At 36.5% G+C, this 23,837-nt stretch overlaps 1 non-coding gene across 1 annotated transcript; it reads left to right on the forward strand.

Moving 5' to 3' along the window:
- Positions 1–556: 556 nt before the first annotated feature.
- Positions 557–628, forward strand: TRNAC-GCA (transfer RNA cysteine (anticodon GCA)). Its single transcript has one exon. It is a non-coding gene; the product is annotated as a tRNA-Cys (tRNA).
- Positions 629–23,837: the final 23,209 nt, after the last annotated feature.

Raw genomic sequence — 23,837 nt, forward strand, 5'->3', positions numbered from 1 at the left:
TCCATATGAATTACCTTCTTCCCCTTTGAAGTCTCAGACTCCTATCTGATTCTTCTTCTCTTAGTTGTCATATAATCCTCAATTGTGTAATATGTCCTTGGCCCTCGAATGCACATAATTGAATTTATGTACATAATTAGCTTTTTCTCCTGTTAATTTGTCTCATGTCAATTTAATTATCAGATTAGCCAAAAGGTCCTCGAAGAGTAGGGAAACATTTCCCCTCCCTTACAGTTGATTTAGGCCTGCAGCTTCTTCTTGTTAAGGTTTTGCTATCTCCTAGGATATCCCTCACCCCACTCCAGTACTCTTGCCTGGAAAATCCCATGGATGGAGGAGCCTGGTGAGCCTCAGTCCATGGGGTTGTTAAGAGTCGGACAAAACTCAGCGACTTCACTTTCACTTTTCACTTTCCTGCATTGGAGAAGGCAATGGCAACCAACTCCAGTGTTCTTGCCTGGAGAATCCCAGGGAGCGGGGAGCCTCGTGGGCTGCCATCTATGGGGTCACACAGAGTCGGACACGACTGAAGCGACTTAGCAGTAGCAGCAGGATATCCCTGGTGGCTCAGAGGATAGAGCGTCTGCCTGCAGTGCAGGAGACCCAGGTTCGATCCCTGGGTTGGGAAGATCCCCTGGAGAAGGAAATGGCAACCCACTCCAGTATTCTTGCCTGAAGAATCCCATGGATAGAGGAGCCTGGTGGGCTACAGTCCACGGGCTTGCAAAGAGTCGGACACAACTGAGCGACTTCACACACACATACACACAGGATATCGGAGCCCTGTAACTGGAGAAAGGAGAAAGAATGAAGAAGGAATATTAACACCAGAAGTGCCACCATTACTGCTACTCAAATGTCTTGTGAAACTAGTTTCACAGCCACAGCTGAAGACCAGGTGAAGTGATATTGCTGGGAAATGTCCCTGGCTGGACACCCAGCTCCCAGCCAGATTCCACAACAGGAAAGTGAAGTTGCTCAGTCGTGTCTGACTCTTTGCAACCCCATGGACTGTAGCCTACCAGGTTCCACCATCCACGGGATTTTCCAGGCAAGAATACTAGAGTGGGTTGCCATTTACAATTTTGGTGGATCACTAGTTACCAAACCTTGCTCTTGATAGTTCTGTTGCAGGAAGAGGGACCCCTTCCAGGTCCTGAGAATAGGCTCTTGTCTAAAATTTGGAAATGAATTGTCCAAGGAGACACCAAGAGCTGACCAAGTAAGAGATGTTATTGGGAAAGGGCGCCTGGGTGGAGGGTAAGGGAACCCAGGAGAACTGCTCTGCCACATGGCTCCCAGTCTCAGTTTCATGACGATGGGATTAGTTTGCAGTTTGTATTTGGCCAATAATAATGACTCAGGGCCTTTCCTGGTGGCACACACATTGCTCAGCCAAGATGCTAGCAGGAAGGATTCTGGGAGACACATGGTGTCTCCTTCTGATCTTTCCTGAATTCTTCCAGTTGATGATGGCTTAATAGTTCCATGTTCCTTACCAGGACCTCCTGTTGTAAAATAACTCACTTAAATGATTACTAGGGTTACTGGCCAGAGTGGGAGGTTTCAGTGAGTGAGCTTCCCCTAACTCCAGCCACAGATATGAGTAACAAAAGAATGAATAGAAAATATGTGATCATAATGCCTGGAGGTGTGAGAGTGTAAGGAAATGGGTACTATAAGAAATAATCACAATCTCAAGTTAATTTTATGATTAATCATATGACAAAGGGAACCACAAGTTAATGCTCATTATTATCTGCAAAATTTCTTTGACACAATTCCATAAAATAAAGTAACAACAAATGAAAACTGCAACTAACACGATGAGTTAGACAGTATTGGCTCATAAGATTCATGTTCTAGTACCAATTTTGCAAGTCAAACTAGATATGTCGTCTTGGGTAAGTCGCTGAATATTTCTTAGTCTGCCATCTAAATCTAACCCATGCTAGAGAGTCAAATTAGTTCATGTCTAAATCTCCATAAAGTTAAGCTTTTGAGAGTTTCTATTTTATAATTTAGGAGGATGATTTATCACAGATATGAAATTTCAATTCAACAGCTATTGTCTTTCACTGTAAAAGACCCTGAGAAATTCATACATATTAATAATAATCAGAGCTGAGATTAGCATGCAATTATGTGCCAGCCATTGTTCCAAAATGCTTTACTTTTACTTATTTCCTTTCCCAATAGCCCTACCAAGCTATTATCTCCATTTTACACCTGCAGCATTTACATATGATGTATATGTATATATACATATTCATCTGATTTAGAATGAAAGTTTAAAGACACTGGATTCTATTCTCTAAAGACATAAATTACTAATAAATCAAGATAATCTTGGCCATCTTGTGAAAATCTTTGGAAGCAAAACCACATAGCTTTTTGTCATATGTAAATTTACAGTAGAAGTGAACTGATAATGCTTAGTTTAGCATGAAAAATTATGCTAATATAAAATTATTTTATATAGAGTAGGTAGTTAGAAAAGTTCTAAGAAAGAACATATGAAATGATTAAAAGTAAAGAAGTGGCATGAGGATGCGTAAAGTGTATTTTAAAAATCAGCACTCAGATCTTGCAAGATGAAAGCATTGTGATAGGACTAAAATCTGTAAAACTGTGAAGACGTTAATTGAATCAACAATTATATCCTCATGCAGCTCTAATTCTTAGACAAAGAATTTAAACATCATGGGCAAATGTCAGGTACATTTCTATCAGACAAGGAAGAGTTTTTTGTTTTTCTAACTACAGGTAGCAGAGAATTCTACAGGAAAAACATGCCTCCAGTGTTAGGTCTTGATGATTGTTCTCAGGTAAGTGTGAGAATCGCTACCAAGATAAATTTAGAATAGCAAAGTGACAGATCACCTGGGAAAGATGATGTTTGTGTTTATTGAGTTTGAAGTATTAGTGGAAAAAACAATTGATTATGCTGATCTGCTGAACTGGAAGTATGAATCTAAATCTCATTAGTCAGGTCTCAGCTAGATATTTGGAAGCCATTTGCATAGTAGGTGTGAAATTCTGGGGTTGGGGAGATCTTTCAAAAGAGAAATATGTAGAGAAGTCTAAGGATAGTTGGATATTAAAAGATAATGTACAATATAAAAAAAAAAAAAAGAAACTAAATCAAATAAGCCTCTTTGGCTCACCATTTAAGAGGGCAGCTGCCTTACTTAGAGATGACCATTCAGTGCTGTTAGTTATCATTCATTTAAATGATAAAAATTCTTTAGGATTTATGTAGACAAGAAAGACTTTTCATTAGAATCACTGACTACACATTGTAGAGAGAAAGAATCAAATGTACATGCTAAGCCAAATTAAATTTAATACCATATATATGTATGTATGTGAAAGTCTCTGAGTCGAGTCTGACTCTTTGAGACCCCATGCACTGTAGCCCAACAGGCAACTCCATCCATGGGATTTTCCAGGCAAGAATACTGGAGTGGGTTGCCATTTCCTTCTTTAGGGGACCTTTCTTTCTCCCAGGGACTGAATCTGCATCTCCTGCATTGATAGGTGGATTCTTTACCAATGAGCCACCAGGAAGCCCACACATACACAAATAGAAAACCACAAATTGTAATAAAGAGAGATTCTTGTGTTAATAATAAATATTGTACTCATAAATATAATAGTGAAAAATTTTAGGAAGATGTAATAAAGAGAATTTCTTCTGTTCTGAGTTCTCCTTGACAAAATTCTACTGAGACTTTTTGGTATCTTTGTTCTGATATAGTCTATTTTTGGAAAAACAGAAAATTTTCAGACATATTTTGTATATGCTAAACATTAGATAGTAGAGACTTTCTCTTATTAATAGCATCTCTAAGATATTTTCATTACCTTCATTACCTCATCTTGAAAATGTCAACTGCTAATTACTTAACACCTATCAATAACTTCTGCTTCTTTTCCTTTCCCCTGAAGCATTTTGCTGTACTCTCTGTTTACCATATTTGTTTTTTTGCTGTTACCCTTGAATTAGGTTTTGCTTCACTTTTTTTCTTTGGTGTGGAAATGGAGTGTTTGAATTTTCCTTTCTTTTGTTTTAAATAAGTGTATAGTAATTTTCTTATTGACATATAAGGTGAAAACAGAAATAAAGTTGTTATAACATTTTTTATTATTGTATTTTCCACACCACAATTTCATTCATTTAACCATTTAATACCAACAGTAATGCAGACTGTTAAGAATCAAAATTATCATAATTATTCAAAAATCAGAGAAGGTAGCAATACATCAGCATAGAAGGCAAAGGAAGATATATTCAAGCAATCTAAAAATAGGATGAGAACTAATAGTAGCAGCTGGTGATTAGATGCATTTAGTAACTTTCATAAGAGGAATTTGAGAAAAATGATGAATGGGAAAAGATGAATCAATAGGGCAACACACGAAAAGTTAGAATAGGGATGTATTTAAATGTGCACATGGTTTCTTAGAGAAGGAAAACAATTTTTCCTGTACTGTCTGGGTTCTAGGTTGAGATCTTTTTAATAATATATAAACAAGAGAAAAACAAACAGAAGTGTATTAACATGTGCACAGGGGAAATATCCAGGGAAGAATGAACAACTCTTTGAGGTGGCTTAGATCTCTGGCTTAAAAACTAGCTAGAGATGAAAGAATAAAGGGGTTAGAAGGAGACTAGTTATGAGGAGGTTATTAAGAAAAGCATGGTAAAAAGGGTAAGGCTTGTTATACAAGTTTATCTTAGTGCCTTTTCCTTTGATGAGATTTGTCTCTTCCTGGTACAGAGAAGGAAAACTCCTTTACAAATGGAGATATCCTTTATAAATTCACACTTTACAAAAGGGCAACTTCTCTTCAGTTTTCCAAGCTTATCTTGTTTCTGCTGTTTCTCAAAACAATCAGCTTAAAATAATCCTTTTGCCAAAGAGGTCTTTTGTGGTGGCACATTCTTCTACACTTCAGATTCTAAATACATAATACTAGTTGCTTCATCACATTTCATTTTGGCTTGTACACACTTAAGCTTTAATATATCTTTTTATAAAAGCATTATATACAATTCCAAGCCTTTGCATTCTACATGTTGTTATAATGCATAGTTTTCCATTAAAATATACTTTTAATCATATCCCCCCTCCTTTTAAACAAAAGGAAAATTATTGTGGCTTGCTCACCCTTATGCTTTAACATATGTTGCATTAATCTGGCTAACAATGCCCTTTCCCTCTTAAACACTGAATGTATTTTTGACTCATTGCAAATGTACACATTTTTAGCATTTGTTTTACCTTTTAATTACTTTCACATTTAGTTTAATTATATTGATGTAATGCAAATTGCATGGAAATACATGCCACCCAGTGTCTGAAAGGTTTGTTTTCCTAAGTAGGTAATATTTAATCTTTAATCACTCTTTTTACCATTATTAAATGTTTTTACTTAGTCCTTTTCTGCATATTAAAATTTAATTTGATTTAGTATAAATTAACAGTTGTTTGGTTTTTTTTTTTTTTTGCATTTACTGAGAAATCTCTGGATTGTAGGATAACTCGTAAGTATATTAGCTTTGTCAGGACCACCTTATATCTATTGTTTCCCTAAATAGTTCCTGGTATTGGGAAATTAATGCCTCAAAGGAAGAATGTGAGTTCCTAAGTATTCAGAGAGAGGATTCCAAGTCTGTCTGAGAGCCTCTGTTCACATATAGAAAAGAAGAAATTGATGAAAGCCTACAGTTCCATGCTTATGCATGCAAGGTACTGAATGTCTCTGCTCCCCTCCCTTAAATTCTTATGTTGAAATTCTAATTCATAACACAATGGTATTAGACGGTAAGACTTTTGGGAGGAAATTAGGTCATGAAAGTGGAGCCCTCATGAATGGGATTGGTGTTCTTATAAAAAGGACTCCAGAGCATCCCCTTGCCTGCTTTCTGCCATGTGAAGATAAGAAGTCGGCAGTCTGAAAATCAGAAAAGCTCTCTCATCAGAATGAGATCATGCAAGCACCCTGATCTTGGATGTCTCAGCCTGCAGAACTGTGAGAAATAAACTTCTGTTGGTTGTAAACCAATCAGTCGATGGTCCTTTATCATAGCAGCGAAAATTGACTATGATAATGAAACACATCCACCTGTTAGGTAGAGAAAAGAGTCCAAAGTGACGATTAAAAAATGCAGCTAAAAGGCAGAGAAACAAATCAAAAAGCACTGGAGCTTTGGCGGGAAAAACATCCCCAACATGCCCCTCCCTGGTTGGTCTCGGATACAAGCCCTGTTTGACATGGGGCAAAACAAATTAGACTCCAAGGACTACTTGGGAGGGGAACAGGACCTAAAACAGGGTGGGTCTACTCTCACATCTAGGGAGTGTCCTCCCCCCCACCACATTGTTTGCTGCTTGTTTAATAGATCATGCCTGTGTGAACTTTCTGGTGAATCATTTTAATTTTTTTTTTTCTTCACTATGACAAGACAAGGACTGAGGAAAGAACCACACCTGATATCCACAGTTATACAACCCTTTATTATTAGGTGTATCCTTTTGAGAGTGTCACAGCATTCTAGGATTCAAGGAATTCTGCCATCCTCTCATACCAATAGGACTGGAAAGGTTCTTCCCTGAGGCATCTTCAGTCTCACTCTGCCTCATGACTATCTCACTCCTCGATTTTCTTTTAATATCTACACAGGATGAGGCATGGGATACAGGGTGAGGAAGCCTGTGTCCCTATCCCTTCTGCCTTTGTATTCCCTCTCACTTAATGGACTCGCTAAATCTTTCTATACTGTGGCTGTAGCCCTGAGCACAGAGATCTGACCGTGCATCTGACTGGGCACTCGCTTACCTCCATTTCCAGGTTTTGCTGTACGCCGAATGCATGTATGAGTAAATTTCCATCAAGTCTTATACTGTGTTTGGAGAAATAATGTTTGCATGTCTTCTATGATTTAAGGTTTTCATTAGTTAATTGGGCTGACAATCATGTGAATTTACTCTAGCAAATATTAGAAAAACATTAGATAGCAGAAACAGAATATTTAAACAACATCATATGGTATGGACTGATTAATAAATCCACTCTAGAGGAGAAAGAGAAAACTGGAATTGTTTCAGAACCAAAAAGACATTAAAAATTAAGTAAGTGTGCTATTTATTTTTTAGATGAAGTAATAGGTCTAAATGAGGTTATAACATGCCTGAGGACATGTAATTAGAAAAACAAGATAGTGTCCACTGAAAAAAATACATAACCTAAAAATTAGGAATTATGGTTTATTTGGTGAACATGCTGAGGACTTCAGCCCAGGAGACAGCCTCTCAAATGCCTCTGAAGGACTGTTCCAAAGAGGTAAAGGAGGAGCTGGGATATATAAGAGTTTTTGTAAAAACAAAAATAAACCCCAGGTATTTGGAATATCAAAAGATTACTGTTAATAAAGGAAAACCACACATCTCAAATTAAGGAATTCAGTCTTTTCTAGGTATATAACATTTACCTTAACTATCTAGGGCCAGTATCCTGTTTTTCTCCATCCATCCTGAGTCCCCTCAGGATGTACAGTCTGGGTGACCCATTGATTGATGGCTTGAGAGCAGCAACATCCTTTGTTTACCGATGTGGCAGGAGACATTCCTTGTCTACAATGGAACTCAGGTCACTTTGCCCAGTGTTCATTGCATTTACTGTCTGATGCATAACATATTTATGTTTTTGGAGAAAAAGCAGGAAGTTTTATTATCAACGAATGTGCTACTTAGCAATAACTAAAATGTCACACATTTTAATGCAGAAGTATAGCTTTTGGAAATAACGTTTCCCTTATATATTCCTATTTGGTCTGGGTCAGACAGAAAACACTGCAAGTCTTTACATGAAACTTCTCAGTGATTGCACACAGAGAACATCTAAAAAAAGTTTGATTTCTGAACTGGAATGCAATTTTAAAGCTCAGTACACCAAAGGAACGCTGAATAAAAGAAGACAGGTTTAGCTGTGAAGCTCACCACTGTACACTTACTAAAATTTTGCAATTCAGTTCTCTTATTTTTTTTAAGAGGCGAAATATAGAATATGCTCCAGAACCAAGCATTATTATTGTCCATATTGTTGATTCCATCTCTGCATTCCCTGCATTACTACTAGATAAAACCTGGATCATTATTTTGATAATTGGTTTATTTATAGTTGTGTTTTTCCTCCCCAAAATGTTAATATATAAAAAGTAACATTTTAAACTCTTGGGGTGTTTCTTTTATAAATATTTATGAATAGACTATTTATCATACATTCTATTTTGTAACCTACATTCCTTCCACCAATAGCTCATGAATTCTCATCCCATTGCTTTAAATATTAATTTATACCATACTTTTAACAGTCATGAGATTTAATGGTAGGGATAGACTGCATTTTAACTAAAAAATAAGCATATTGTTTCCTGTTATAAAATTGTAATCATTAATACAATGAATGTTTTTGAACAGTTACCATGGGATGATTGTATGTATCTATATATTTAGAATTTGTGAGTCACTTTCCTGTGGCGGAATGTATTTTCCAGATATTCTTCTTTCATATGACTCACACTTTTCCCATTAAGAGGTGGATCCTGTATTTCCTACCCTGGAATCTGGACTGGGGCTTCTGCCTTTTCTGACCAACAAAATAGGGTAAGAATAAAGTGATTTTCGAGGCTAGGTCATAATATTGACAAAACCTCCACCCGGGTTGCTCTCTGGGCTTATCTGCCTTTGGAACACTGAAGCTGCTTAAAAGAAGTCTTGCCACTGTGATATTACTAACCTGGAAAGACTATTTATCTAGAGAGAGCGTGTCTGCAGAATCACAGCAGTCCTAGCTCCTGTGGTTCTGTTTTCTACAGCCTAGTCCACTACACATATGAATGAAGAATTTTGATGATTGTAGCCACAACCAAACAACTGACTGTAATCTCAGAGATCTCAAGCTAGAACTACTTAGATAAACCACACCCGAATTCCCAGTCCACTCCTGATTATTCCCGTTTTAATTTACTATGCTTTGGGTTGACTTTTTATATAGATGCTGCTGCAGCTGCTTCTGCTAAGTTGCTTGAATCGTGTCCGACTCTGTGCGACCCCATAGATGGCAGCCCACCAGGCTCCCCTGTCCCTGGGATTCTCCAGGCAAGAACACTGGAGTGGGTTGCATTTCCTTCTCCAATGCAGGAAAGTGGAAAGTGAAAGTGAAGTCGCTCAGTCGTGTCCTACTCTTCACTAACGGATGTATAGATGACTAAAACGTCTATATTTTTATGCCTTTCAGTGATTTGCCCAAAATATCCACTGCCAGTATTTTCCCAGTTTGTCTTTTTTTCTTTAGACTTAGCAATGAAGTTTTACATATAAAATATTTACTATTCTTTAACAATTTTCATTTCATATCATATTTGAATATATTCTCTTACTTCCTGATGCCCAAAAATGCTCTCAGAAACTTTGTTCTTGTAATAGTTTATAGTTTATTTTAGGTTACATAATAGCACAGTTGAATTGAATATGCGCATGTATATTTTAGTGATCTAAGTTTACTTTTCCTATAACTTTTTAGCTTATAATAATAATCAACCTCTTCCCTACTAATTTGATATTCCAATATCACTATATAGCTCATTGACTTGGTTTGCTTCCTGCTCAGTAATCTTGAAGATGATAGACATATGGTAATAATAAATATTATTTCAAATATTATTCCATTTCTTTCTTTATCTATGATTGCACAGGAGCATTTTTTAAAATTTATGGGTTTATGGGATATTTATACATATGGCAAAGCAACCATGTTCCTCCTCACTGCTTTTCTTTTACAAATCGTACTTTGTTACCTATTACACGTGTCTTCTAGATGAAACTCAGAATCAATTTATTTTAATACAGAAAAAAAAAAAAACACATTGAGATGTTCATTGAATTTGCATTAACTATATAGGTTAATCTCTAGTAGAAATGACAGTTTTAAAATAGTTAGTCCTCCCATCTAAGATCAAAGGAAGTTAATAGAAAAGATACAGTGAAATAAGAGTCAGCAGCTTATTAACTGTCTTGTCATCACTACTCCATGTTATTGTCCATCAATGTTAAAGGAGTTGGTACTAAAATAGATCAAAGAAGATGAGAATGCCATTAGCATGGTTATACTGATGGCTATTCAAAATTTATTTGGCTTGTTCTTATGTGTCTGGTTCCTGTAATAAACTAACTTTATTTGCATTATCAGTGCTATTAACCAAAAGGTGTTGACCTATAATAATAATTCTTACTAAAAATGCAATAAATGCACGAGGTTATTTTGAACAGAAATGGTAAACACTATTACAATGTCATAAAATCAAATTAAAATCTGATGTTTATTAATCACCACTGAGGTAAAATGCAATGAGCAAGGGTCACCATAGCCAATAAATTTTGTGACACAGCACCCTTATTTCATATCCATTACCTATAACATTTTTCCTAGGTAAGTAGGTTAATACATATCTTCATATTGGAAATTTATCTTAAAAATAATGAGGCTTCATTCTCTTGGTCATGTAGATTCATGTATTTGGAATGTGTTATCTTTACTTGTCCATTGAGTTAATGACTACCTGCTATACATTTTTAAGGGCACAAGTTAAATGTCATATCATTTTACAGCCTTCCTGGTACCTCCTATTTCAAATAGAGTATATTACTCCAATTACGGGTTCCCAAAGCACCAATTAGTTTGCCTAGGGTATATAGTTTAAAATAATGCTGAAGAGTTCAAACATTGAAATCAATTAGCTCTGAGCTTAGCCCAGGATTCATCAACCTCTAACTCTTTAACTGTGAGCTAATTACTCTACACTCAATGTTTTGAACTCCAAAATATGTCACATTAGCTGTTGCAGAGGTTTTAGTTGAGATAATACATGCAATATATTTAGCTGAATACTTCACACATATGTAGTGCTCAACAAATGGTAGATCTTAGATGGCAACTGTTGCTGCTGCTGCTCCTGCTAAGTCACTTCAGTCGTGTCTGACTCTGTGTGACCCCATGGACGGCAGCCCACCAGGCTCCCCTGTCCTTGGGATTCTCCAGGCAAGAACACTGGAGTGGGTTGCTATTTCCTTCTCCAATGCATGAAAGTGGAAAGTGAAAATTGAAAGTGAAGTCGCTCAGTCGTGTCCGACTCTTCGCGACCCCATGGGCTGCAGCCTACCACGCTCCTCCGTCCATGGGATTTTCCAGGCAAGAGTACTGGAGTGGGGTGCCATCGCCTTCTCTGAGATGGCAACTAATATAATGTTAATGATGATGAGTGAAAAATTTGTTGATTCAATAAGCTGAATTTCTTGAAGGCCTGGTATCACATTTTAATTATCTTATACAAGGTCAGCTATACTACAGATGCACGATTAATGCTTACTGAATGATTAAAAATATGTGAAGCTAAGAAAAACAAACAAGAGAGATATGGTTAAAGTGATTATTCTGCACAATTTTCTAGGAAAGAGAATTATATTAAGCTCTGATATTTGGAGTACTGGGTGCAAATCTTAGGATGCCAAATCTTCTATTGTGCAAGAAAAATCTTCCACAAATACCTGATCCATTAAAATAATTTCAGACCTGATATTTATAATCTTGAAAAGTATCAGAAATGCCCAAAAAGTTCCCCCAAGGACGATCATGACCCCATCAGGGAAAGTGGGGTATTCTATACCCCTGACTCCAAAAGTTACTACTGATAAGTGAGAATATTTCTCTTTTTGGGAGCTGAACACAGACACCCTAGCATTATTTTAACATCAGTCATTTATAGGTCTAAACATCCATCATTGTCCTTAGGTTGAAAATAAGAATGTGCCCTGTGCTTAGTTATGCCCTACTCTTTGTTACCCCATGGACTGCAACCTGCTAGGCCACTCTGTCGGTGGGGATTCTCCAGGCAAGAACACTGGAGTGGGTAAGAGCTCAGTAAAATCTGTGTTTGCACCTTCTTATTTTGCTACAAAAGTGAACATTTGGCTCTTTGGCTGACTTAAAATGCATACAACTGATGTTTATGTTTCATTTCATACTGTGGGTTCTTCTATTCCTACACTTTTCTCAGAAACACTTCCATGCTTACTGGGCCTTTAACATCTATTGTATCCATGTTAGATGATACATATTTGTATCTCTTTTGTTTTTCTCACTTCACAACCTGGGAAATACACATAAGTTGGTTTTGGTAAATTTCACCAAACTGTTTTCCCTTCTCACAGGAATGTCTCAGTTCTCGATATTGATTTAATGTTTTCAAATTCCTGATTCATACACAGAAATTGGAATTCCTAAAATCAAAAGATCTTCTCAAATGCTTTAAGCAATCTTTAAAATTTATAAAATTATAAAATAAAATTAAAACTGTATCTTTAAAATTATTCATAAAGCATGACTTAATAATATTTTTACAAGGAACTAGAACCTATAATTAAAATTCTTACAGTGGAAAATACAAGCAAACATCACTGCTGCTGCTGCTAAGTCACTTCAGTCGTGTCCGACTCTGTGCCACCCCATAGATGGCAGCCCACCAGGCTCCGCCGTCCCTGGGATTCTCCAGGCACAAACATCACTGGAGAGAAGTTAATCATGTCAGCATTCCATACTTCCTAGAAAGATCAACAGTACTCGAAATATAGGTGAGATTTGCCACATTAAGAACTTATTTTGGTACTAAATGTTGATATTTCATGGAAGGCTAATCATAAAATCTGCATAAAATATATCATATACAATGACTTAGTAAGATTTATTTTCGAGAAAATGCAGATATAGCCACAACCACCCAGGATCCAACTGGCTGATCAATGAAGGACCATTTTATTCCACATTCTCCTGTACTGGGTTCTGGAAACATGAACCTTGATCGTCCAGGTTCATTGGACATGAACATTTCCTGGTCTTACTCTCCACTTGAAGTTAGTAGTTTCCTTAGGATCACAAATGCTTTGCTATCCCAGAAGTATTACAGTTATTATCCTGTTCTCCTAATTTCTCAACTACATTGTTTTCAGTATCAGTTATTCAAAACAAAGCAAAGCAAAATTTCCCAGGTAATGCCAGAAAAAAATTCTCTCATGGAACACTATCCTGTGTACAAACCAACTTTAATTTTTTTTCTAAATGTATAGTCTTCACAACTGAATAACTTTACTCAGTATTTCCTCATATTCCAATCCCATTCTTCCTGCCTCCTGTTGCTTTTGTTTTCCTCAGTGAAAACTCCATCCCTTACTTCTTCATTATCTTTTACTTCCTCTTTTCCCATTAAACTCTTTCTTAACATTTCTTCTATAGAGAGGCAAACATGAAAAAGATAATGAAATATTACAACTTTAAACTTGCAAGACTTGTTTAAATTGCTAGACCACAAAAAAGTTGATAATGGATAGCTTCAAAAGCTTGATTGGAATCCTCTGCCAAGCTGAGGAGGGGGATGGCTGTATGGTTAATCAAGAACAGCAAATTAAGGGGAAGCTCACACTGCCTCACAGAGTGTCAAAGCTCATTCTATGGTGATGAAGATTAAATTGAAGCCTTAAACATGTGGATTTCCATTTTGAGAGACAAGAATAGTAGCAAAAGCAAGCGATTTTAGCTAGAATGTAAACACAGGCATTTCCTCTACCTTTGGAGATGTTCTATTTTTTCAATTATTTACCTTCTAGATCTCTCTTGAATCTCCCATTGAAAAATACAGTTTTTTGAATCATTTTGATATATGGCAAAACCAATACAATATTGTAAAGTTAAAAAAAAAATCCAATCTGACATATTTTGTCCATTAAAGGCATCATTTAATTCACTTACATTGAATGTAATTACTGATATTTTAGAGATTAAATCTACCCTTACAACATTTGTTTCCTATTTTTCCTGCCTGGTACATCCTTTTTCTCTTCATTTCTGCCTTCCTTTTATTTTTAAAAAAGCTGTTTCCTTCCTTTAGCCTAGAAGTTGCATAATCTTTTCCTTTTCCTTCAATGAATAAAGGGTTAGGTTAAACCACCAAGAATTTATATTTTCCTGTGCAGTGCAAAAATCTTGCCACACTCTTTACCTCTTTAGTTATATGCTAGTCTTAAATGCAATATATGTATGTATATATAGCAATATATCTAGATATACAGATAGATATGTGTTAAACACAGTAAGACCAAATTGTTTTATACAGCATTATTCACTTATCATTCCCTTTGTGTTTACCATTTTACTGCTGTTTTGTTTTGATTTTTTTTCTTTATGTTTCTTCTAGGATACTTGTGTTTTTTTGTCTGAAGCCCACCTTGAATCTATCATTTAATATAAATATGTTAGTAATAAATTTCCTCAAATTTGATAGCCTGAAAATATATTTCCCCTTCTAGCTTGAAGGATGCCTTTGCTGGAGAGAGAACTCTAGGTTGAGTTGTTATCTTTTAATGACTTCCCTGGTGGCTCAGATGGTAAAGGGTCTGTCTACAATGTGGGAGGCCTGGGTTTGATCCCTGGGTTGGGAAGATCCCCTGGAGAAGGAAATAGCAATCCACTCCAGGACTATTGCCTGGAAAATCCCATGGACAGAGGAGCCTGGTAGGCTACAGTCCACGGGGTTGCAAAGAGTCAGACACGACTGAGTGACTTCACTTTCTTTAGAATTTTAAAGACATCATTCTCATTGTCTTTTGGGCTTTCATTTGGGTTGAGAAAATAGCTACAAGTCTCTATGTTACTGCTTTGTAGGAAAACAGTATTTTTTCTTTTTTTCTTTCTACTTATAAAAATTTCTGTTTTGCTTCTTTCAGTCGTCAATAGTTGAATCATGTAACTAGATGTGGCTTCCTTGTCAATCATCTGCAAAACTTCTGTTGATTTCTTAATTTAGGTTACTTTATTTTTCAGTTCTAAAATTATAATTTGATTCCTTTTTATAATTTTCACTTCCCTGACAAAAGTTTCAACATTTTATTACATCTCTGTGCACACACTATTTAAACTTGATTTAAAGTCTTTATCTGATAACATGTCTAAGATTACTTGGTTTACCTTTATTTATTTTTTCTTGTTTTTCATTTCATTTGTGTGTTTTAACTTCTTTATGTATTAGTGTGTAGCTACTTTTTATTAAGTGTGAGGAATTGTAAGTGACATTTGATAATGTAAATGGAATTTAAAGTCTAAAATAAAGATATTTTCTTCTAAACCGATTTTACTTTGGCTTCTGGAATTCAAATAAGGGTACTAGCAATCTGATATCCCACTCACCTTTGGGATCAATAGTCTTGAAAATTTGGCTTCACACTCTGTGAGGGCAAGTCAACTTCTCATTCATCCTAATTCTTAGAATATAGGTTTTGGGGATCATAATACAAAATGTGGGAAATTACTAGTTGCTTCTCAATGGCAGAACTTAGACCTTTATATCAGTCCTGAAGGCTGTTAAAAACTCTGCTCATGTTCTTTGCCTGTCAGCACCTCTTCCTGAATTGGTGAGAAAAAAAGTAAGTGAAAGTGTTAGTACTCAGTTGTATCCAACACTTTGTGACGCAAAGGACTACTGTAGCCTGCCAGGCTCCTCTGTCCATGGGATTTCCCGAGCAATTGCCCAGGCAATACTGGAGTGGGTTGCCATTTCCTTCTCCAGGGGATCTTCCCAACCCACCGGTCGAATCCCAGTATTCCGCAATGCAGACAGGTTCTTTACCATCTGAGCCACCAGTCCTGAATTGGTGAATAGCCCTAAATGAATACTATTTTCAGATACTGATCTCACCTTTCTAGATTTATACCTATTCCTGAGATATTTGTCTGGCAACATTTTACTACATCATTACCTTTAGAACCTTGCAGTAGATTTGTTAGTAATGTGACAGCAGTTTTTCAGGTGTTCTCACCAATAGTTTACCCAGATTAACTAGTTCTTTCTTATTAGAAAAAAGTCCTTTCTGTTCTCTAGTTACATCCACTCCCTGTAAGGTTTTATATAATATCTTTTCTCAATATAACCTGTAAACAGAAACACCCTAAATTTGAATTTCTACATATCTTGTGAAATATATCCAGTGTCTGTTAGATATTGCCACCTCAATGTCTAATTAATATGCTAAATAAATATTGTCAGAACCAAATTTCAAATGATCTCCTTAAAAGCTGCTCTCTCCATTAGTTCAGTTCAGTTCAGTTCAGTCATTGAGTCACGTCTGACTCTTTGTTACCCTATGGACTGCAGCACACCAGGCCTCCCTGTCTATCACCAACTGCCAGAGTTTACTCAAACTCATGTCCATGAGTTGGTGATGCCATCCAAGTATCTCATCCTCTATTGTCCCCTTCTCCTCCTGCCTCCAATCTTTCCCAGCATCAGGGTCTTTTCAAATGAGTCAGTTCTTCGCATCACGAGGCCAAAGTATTGGGAGTTTCAGCTTCAGCATCAGTCCTTCCAATGAATATTCAGGTCTGATTTCCTTTAGGATGGACTAGTTGGATTTCCTTGCTCCCTCCATAGTCTTATCTCTATCCATTCATTGGAATTCCAAGGTTTCAGTGTGTAGGGTAAAAACTTGGAGTCCTTGTTGACTTTTTCTCTTTCTGTCATACACCGTATTTATCCATCATCAAAACGTGTCAGCTCCACCTTTAGAAAATATCCAGGATTCCACCTCTTATGCTATCCACTGCTACCATTTGAATCGGAACCACCATCATATAACTCCTGAATAGCCAGTTTCAAATATTTGTGAAGATGTGGAAAAATTGTCATAAATGCTGATAAACATGGATGTGGGAATCAGAGAGCCTGAGTAATTTACTTAACATCTCTTTAGCATATCCATTTATAAAAAGGAATAATAATTTTTCTTTCATCATAAAATGCTCATGAGAAATAGTTACTATTTATTAAAATATAATAACATTGTCTACCATAGCATAAATATAATACATTACCAACTATTATTATATCAACACTACTTTCCCTTATGTAGTTGTCATTATTGAAGGTGATAATAAGATATAGAAATACAATAGTTGTTTTAGTGATAGTTCCTCTATTTTAGGCAATTAAATCATCGCTATATACAAATATACATTAAAATTTCTCATAACAAAATACCAAAAATGAGAAAATTACTAAAGTAGATATTCCCTATTTGGAAGGAAATTAAATAATCAAAATTCTGAGTGCTGATCCTTTTTTTTTTAAGCTTATAAATAAAACATTGTGTCCTTTGACTTCATTGCTTTGTTCAATATATAGCATCATGCAGACTTCCAAAAGAATCTTGAATTTAACTCTGCTCAACATAAAATGGTCTGTGTTCTATTTTAATGCCTCTTGTCAAGACTGAAAAGTTTAAATATTTTCTTCATCATTTTGTTCGGGCTCAGTTTAATCACCATTCATCATACTGTACTATCCTTCAAATTCTCTGAAACAAATTAAAGGAAAAGATCAGGAAGGGAATTACTTTGTGTTCACTCTTTGAGAAGCCAATTTATTAATGTATTCTAATTTAAGAGAAACACCTTCATCCAACATAAAGTTATCTGTGATACTAGATAGCACTACAATATATTCTATAGATTATTAAAGTATAGGTTACTTAACACTTGGATTCCAAATCAGGCAACACATAAGAATAATGATATTGGAATATTCAATGCAATTGTAGATAAAATAAATTTCTGTTTTAATCGAAAGTAGCCTTCAAGGTAAGCAAGATGTTATAAATGAATAGACATGTATTTTGTTTAATTGAGCACCTTGATGATTTTAGTTCATACAAAAGTGGGCCCAGAGCAGAAACTGGGAGATGGAGTAGTGATGTGCTAAATTTCTCTTTACTCCAGGGTTTGAAGAATTATAGCCCTGGGAGGCAAAGAGAAAACATTAAAATGCCAAGTTTCTGCAACACTCACTTTGTGCACTGGGGAGTAGTAGAAAAGACTTTTAGAAACACATTTGTAAATTACTGAAATTTAAGTTATTTGCTAAGTGATTCAGCTGTGAAATAGTTCTTCCCCTAATCTTCCCCTACCTCATCTCCCAGTCTCCCCATGACTTCAGGAGAGCTGGAAATACGGTCAAAGTTTCAGTAAGTGGAATTTGAGTAACCAGGAAAGCCTGCGGAGTTTCGCAACTAGGTACAGCTTCGTGTGTGGAATCACCGGATGATTCAAACCCTGAGTTAATTCAGGGTGATACAAAGGCATAGATTAACTAAGACAATCAATGTAGCCCCACCGCCCCCAAAATTGGAAATCTTGTGTAGGTGTTGAATTCAAAATATATCACTCACTGTGAGAGTCAAGTCAATAACATTTGGCCCACAAATGGATGGCTTGATTTCAATGAGTATCTGAGTTATAAATAATTTGCCAGTAGGAATTAGGATGGTTGCACACTCTTTCCCTGCAGCAGACAAAATGGCTCAGCCAGTTCCAGATAAGGGGAGAATCTTACAATAGAAAGATAAGTAAATGGTAAGAAAAGCAAAAGAGCTTTTCTACTTAAGGTGATACATTTTTATGAACTGAAAATATAGTATGTGTATGGTCACACTGGCCTTTAAATCTGAAACAAATTACATGACAGAATTTGTGTTCCTTTGTTGGGGGGGTCTGGAGGGGAAGGTGGGCTGATGGTAGAGGGTGTGTGGAGAGATAGGAGGATAGAATTGGGAGGGGCCTAAAGGAGAGATTTATTTCATCAATTGCTAACTTATTTGCTAACTTAATAATAAGAATGCTGTTATATACATCTGATAAATATATTTTGTGTTCTTTCCTCTAATTTCCACCATAACCATATGAGGGTGGTGTTACTTTCAGGATTGTACAGAAAGCAAATTACATCCCAGAGAGGTTATTAGCACAGAGAAAATTAAAAATTCAGTGTTTCACCAGACAGATTATGAAAAGCTTTAAGAGAGAAGTGATCTCCTTATGGGAAAAACTGGCTCTAGAACACATCCTTCTTCAAGTAAGAAGAGAAAAAAGTTATAATTTTTTTTTTAAATTTATCACTTCTGAGAGCTTTATATTAGTCATTCCCTCTGACAGTCCTAGCAAACCTGCAAGACAGGTGTCAATATCCTCATTTATAGAAAAGGGAATCCAACTTTTAAAAAAATCTAAACACCCATTGAAACAGAAGCTCAGTACAGGTCTGCTTAATTATTAAACTTCAAACTACTCTGCATACAGCCTTCTGTTATCAAGGTAAGAATTAAGGCATTAGAATTGGAGAGGAGATAGATTTACTAAGTTCAATTCAGTTCAGTCGCTCAGTCGTGTCCGACTCTCTGCGACTCCATTAACCACAGCATGCCAGCCTTCCTGTCCATCACCAGCTCTCAGAGTCCACCCAAACCCACGTCCAACGAGTCGGTGATGCCATCCAACCATCTCATTCTCTGTTGGCCCCTTCTTCTCCTGCCCTCAATCTTCCCCAGCATCAGGGTCTTTTCCAACAAGTCAGCTCTTTGCATGAGGTGGCCAAAGTATTGGAGTTTCAGCTTCAACATCAGTTCTTCCAACGAACACCCAGGACTGATCTCCTTTAGGATGGACTGGTTGGATCTCCTTGCAGTCCAAGGGACTCTCAAGAGTCTTCTCCAACACCACAGTTCAAAAGCATCAGTTCTTCTGCGCTCAGCTTTCTTTATAGTCCAACTCTCACATCCATATGTGACCACTGGAAAAACCATAGCCTTGACTAGATGGACCTTTATTGGCAAAGTAATGTCCCTGCTTTTTAATAAGCTGTCTAAGTTAGTCATAACTTTCCTTCCAAGGACTAAGCGTCTTTTAATTTCATGGCTGCAATCACCATCTGATTCACTAACATGTAAAAAATATCTGATAATGAAAAATCACAGTGAAATTCTTTTGGTATGATTTTTGAGAAATATAAACCACTAAAGTCCCCATCAAATGACGGTTATCAGAGATAGTTGATGCCATTCCCGGGAATCTAACAATTATGTAGTCTCTAAAGCCACTTCTAAAACAAAGTGAATTCTGCACATTTCACTATAGCTTTCACCAGAGGTAGGCTAATTCCAATATCCTTACATATTCTCCATAGAAACAATTCTCATGTATATGAAATCACAGACTCACAGTGTTACAGTTTCATTTTGCATGCTTTACCAAAGAACACTTATCTAAAATAAGAACTTTTTTATGAGTAATATAATAAGAAACAATTTCAATATAGTTTTGAAATGGGGAAAAACTTATTTTGCTAAGGACTAACAAGATAATTTTGGATATAACAATAATTTCTAAATATACATTAACTCATATATGTCAATATATTACATAATTTTGAGGTCACACTTTTTGTGAATATGAGAACATAAGAATTGCTCAATTGGATTATACCACCATCCTGGCTCAGATGGTAAAGCATCTGCCTACAATGTGGGAGACCCACTGAATGTCAGGAAGATTCCCGGGAGAAGGGATAGGCTACCCAGTCCAGTATTCTTGGGCTTCTCTGGTGACTCCCACCTGCAATACAGAAAACCTGGATTCAATGCCTGGGTTGGGAAGATCTCCTGGAGAAGGAAATGGCAACCCACTCCAGTATTCTTGTCTGGAAAATCCCATGGATGGAGGAGCCTGGTATACTACAGTCCATGGGGTCACAAAGAGTTGGACATGACTGAGCGACTTCACTTATTTCACCATACAGAACCTCAGTATTCTGCCAAGGAAAGTACAGTCAGGAATGATCTCTGCTGTGCTTAGTCTCTCAGTCATGTCCAACTTTTTGCAACTCCATATACAGCAGCCCACCAGGGTCTTCTGTCCATGGGTATTCTCCAGGCAAGAATACTGGAGGGGTTGTCATGCCCTCCTTCAGGGGATCTTCCCAACCCAGGGATTGAATCCAGGTTTTCTGCATTGCAGGTGGGAGTCACCAGAGAAGCCCAAGAATACTGGACTGGGTAGCCTATCCTTTCTCCAGGGAATCTTCCTGACCCAGGAATCAAATTGGGGTCTCCCACAATGCAAGAGAATTCTTTACCAGCTGAGCTAGGTCTATGGTATGTTAATTCTTCAGTTCTCAAATTTGCTGTACGTGTCCACATTTTAATATTAGTTTTTAAATGATCTCAGAGTTTTCACCTTATGATCACACATAGAATCAAAACCATTTGTACATGCACAGTTTACTATGTTAATATGACTATTATTTGATGTCATTCCTAACACGGATTTCTTCTTTAAGCACTGCTATTGTTAATCCAGTTTTACTATACTCAGAAATTCTGACTCAACAAGATAAAAATTACAAATATATTTATTCCAGAAATTTGATGAAAATATTACTTAAATGACCAAATTGTTCAACTTGAATAGAAAACATCAAGTTACTATTCTCTAATGAAGACTTTAATTTTCCTGCAACCTCATCTTGCTGTGTTCATATACTACTATAATCTTAATCAAGGCACCAGTTTGAAAAACTCACCTTAAACAGACTCCAAATCACAAATGTATCCAAGATTTGTTCTTTCTCTGAGACCCTATCTAGACTATATCAAGATAGTGATTTCCTATACAACAATAAGATGAAACTCAGTTTTGTCTAGCCAACAGGTAATTTAGGGGATATTTTCAAGGTGTCAATGTAAGATAATACACTGAAGAATCCTATTTTGTTTCCATAGGGTTCTGATGAAATGTTATTTTTAGCTCTTTCAGCGAGAATTTATTTTGTTCTGGATGATTAATTTCTCAGTTATATAGTATTTATTTGAAATATTTCCTTTACTTTTATAAAAGGAACAAGATGATTGTTATATCAAGAATTTTAATCATTTAAGTACATAAATCTGAAAACATACTCCAAAGTTCTAAAGATTTGAGGGGAGAGATTGTGAAGGTATTCTTAGAGGTAGATTTTAGTGAACAAAAGCAAGTCTAATTTAAATCCAATCATAAGCTATCTAGATCTCAAAAAGTCTGCCAAAACTTTGATTTCAAGTTTGTAGGAAGTTTAATACTTACTTATCTCAAAATGAACTAACACAAAAAACAGTTATCCTTTTCATCATAGGGGACTGGATTGCAAAACTAAGAAGTCAAGAGATACAGAGAGTAACAGGCAAGTTTGGCCTTGGAGTACAAAATGAAGCAGGGCAAAGGCTAACAGTCTTGGCCAAGAAATGTACTGGTCATAGCAAACACTCTCTTCAAACAACACAAGAGACAACTCTACACACAGATATTACCAGATGGTCAATAGTGAAATATTGATTATACCCCTTGCTTCTTAAGATGGAGAAGCTCTATACAGTCAGCAAAAACAAGACCGGGAGCTGACTGTGGCTCAGATGGCAAACTCCTTATTGCCAAATTCAGACTTAAATTGAAAAAGTAGGGAAAACCACTAGACCATTTGGGTATGACCTAAATCAAATCCCTTACAGTGGAAATGACAAGTAGATTCAAGGGATTAAATCTGATGGAGTGCCTGAAGAGCTATGGACAGAGGTTCATAACATTGTACAAGAGGCCATGACCAAAATCACCCCAAGAAAAAGAAATGCAAAATGGTTGTCTGAGGAAGCCTTTCGAATAGCTGAGATAAAAAGATAAGTGAAAGGCAAAGGAGAAAAGGAAAGATATATTCATCTGAATGAAGAGTTCCAAAGAATAGCAAGAAGAGTTAAGAAACCTTTCCTAAGTTATCAATGCAAAGAAATAGAGGAAAACAATAGAATGGAAAGACTAGAGATCTCTTCAAGAAAATTAGAGATACCAAGGGAACATTTCATGCAAAGATGGGCTTAATAAAGGACAGAAATGGCATGGACCTAACAGAAGTAGAAGATATTAAGAAGAGTGGCGAGAATACACAGAACTATATTAAAAAGATTTTCATGACCCAGATAACCATGATGCTGTGATCACACACCTAGAGCCAGACATCCTGGAATGTGAAGTCAAGTGGGACTTCGGAAGCATCACTATGAACAAAGCTAGTGGAGGTGATAGAATTCCAGTTGAGCTATTTCAAATCCTAAAAAATGATGCTGTGACAGTGTTGTACTCAATATGCCAGTAAACTTGGAAAACTCAGCAGTGGCCACAGGACTGGAAAAGGTCAGTTTTCATTCCAATCCCAAAGAAAAATAATGCCGAAAAATGTTCAAACTACTGCACAATTGCACTTATCTCACATTCTAGGAAAGTAATGCTCAAAATTCTCCAAGCTAATCTTCAACAGTACATAATTGAGAACTTCCAGATGCTGAAGTTGGATTTAGAAAAAACAGAACAACCGGAGATCAAATTGCCAACATCTCTTGGGTCATTGAAAAAGCAAGAGAGTTCCAGAAAAACATTTACTTCTGCTTTTTTGACTACATCAAAGCCTTTGTGTGGATCGCAACTAACTGTGGAAAATTCTTCAAGAGATGAGAATACCAGACCACCTTATCTGCCTCCTCAGAAATCTGTATGCAGGTCAGGAAGCAACAATTAGAACCCGACATGGAAAAACAGACTGGTTCCAAATTGGGAAAGGAGTACATCAAGGTTGTATACTGTCACCCTGTTTATTTAACTTACATGCAGAGTACGTCATGCCAATGCCAGACTGGATGAAGCACAAGCTGGAATCAAGATTGCTGGGAGAAATATCAATAACCTCAGATATGCAGATGACACCATCTTTATGGCAGAGAGTGAAGAGGAACTAAAGAGCCTCTTGATGAAAGTGAAAGAATAGAGTGAAAAAGCTGGTTTAAAAAATGAAGATCATGGCATCTGGTCCCATCGCTTCA

The sequence above is a fragment of the Bos mutus genome, chromosome 12 (genome assembly GCF_027580195.1).
Source record: "Bos mutus isolate GX-2022 chromosome 12, NWIPB_WYAK_1.1, whole genome shotgun sequence".
Taxonomy (NCBI): domain Eukaryota; kingdom Metazoa; phylum Chordata; class Mammalia; order Artiodactyla; family Bovidae; genus Bos; species Bos mutus.